The sequence below is a fragment of the Mustela lutreola genome, chromosome 10 (genome assembly GCF_030435805.1).
Source record: "Mustela lutreola isolate mMusLut2 chromosome 10, mMusLut2.pri, whole genome shotgun sequence".
Classification (NCBI taxonomy): Eukaryota; Metazoa; Chordata; class Mammalia; order Carnivora; family Mustelidae; genus Mustela; species Mustela lutreola.
In genome coordinates this window covers 84924472-84925698 of record NC_081299.1, presented here as the reverse complement: position 1 = coordinate 84925698, position 1227 = coordinate 84924472, and the positions used below count along the sequence as shown (strand labels likewise).

The 1227-nt window shown below is 35.5% G+C and overlaps 1 non-coding gene across 1 annotated transcript; it reads right to left on the bottom strand.

Annotated features, from left to right (window-relative positions):
• Nucleotides 1-570: 570 nt before the first annotated feature.
• LOC131810634 (U6 spliceosomal RNA) lies at nucleotides 571-673 on the bottom strand. Its single transcript, XR_009345636.1, has one exon. It is a non-coding gene; the product is annotated as a U6 spliceosomal RNA (small nuclear RNA).
• Between the last annotated feature and the right edge of the window lie 554 nt (nucleotides 674-1227).

Below are 1227 nucleotides of genomic sequence, written 5' to 3'. Positions count from 1 at the left end.
ATAAACCTAGTAACATCATCAACTACAAAGGAGCAGAACAAAACAAAAACAAAAGAACCTGAAAATGAGGATTTTTGATGAGTTGAAGGTGGAGAATGATTCCACAAATTATGTTTCACTCATATGGCAGAATTATTACCCACCCTATATTTTTAAAGTTTTTATTTAAATTCAAGCTAGTGTAGACTTAATTTCAGGTGTGCAATTTAGTAATTCAAAACTTCCATACATCACCCAGTGCTCATCACAAGTGCCCTCCTTAACCCCACCCCCTGTTTCACGCATCCAAGTGTTGGAATTTCTGGATGCTCACCATAGGCTAAAAGCCATATGCAGGACATATCTGAGTGGTCTTTCTAAAGACCCCTGTTTCACGCATCCCCCCATCCTCCTCCTCCTCTGGTAACCATCAGTTTGTTCTCTAGAGTTAACAGTGTTTCCTGGTTTGCCTCTCTCTTTTTCTCTCTCTCTTTTTTCTTTTAACTTCTTGGCTCTTTTGCTTTATTTATTAAATTCCACATATGAGTGAAGTCACATGGTATTTGTGTTTCTCTTTCTTTCTACCTGGGCAAAAATATGGAAACTTCACAAATCCCTGTGTCATCCTTATGCAGGGGTCATGTTCATCTCTCTATTGTTCCAGTTTTAGTATATGTACTGCCAAAGTGAGCACTACCCACCGTATTTTTTTTTAATAGAGACTTTTTTTTTTAAGATTTATTTATTTATTTGGGAGAGAGAGAAAAAGAAAGCCCATGTTGAGAGGGAAGGGAAGACGGAGTGGGAGAGAGAAAATCTCAAGCAGACTCCCTGTTGAGCGCAGACCCCCACTTGGGGCTTGATCTTATGACCCTGAGATCATGACCTGAGCTGAAATCAAGAGTCTGATGCTTAATGGATTGAGCCACCCAGGAGCCCTAATCATATTTTTAGTGTATCCATTATTAGCCTATTTGGAAATAATTTTTAATAATAAGAAAATACATATATATACATATATGCATGCATATTACACATATTACATATCATAGACATATCAAGCTGTTATTAACCACATTTGGAAAGAAATTTTACTAACCTAGAGATATATACATACATATCTCATAATATACAAGTATGTATTATCGTACAAATAAGTATTTCATTGTGATGTAATTATGTATTATCATACAAGTAAGTAAGTAAGTATCATATAAGTAAGCATGATAATACATAATTACATCACAA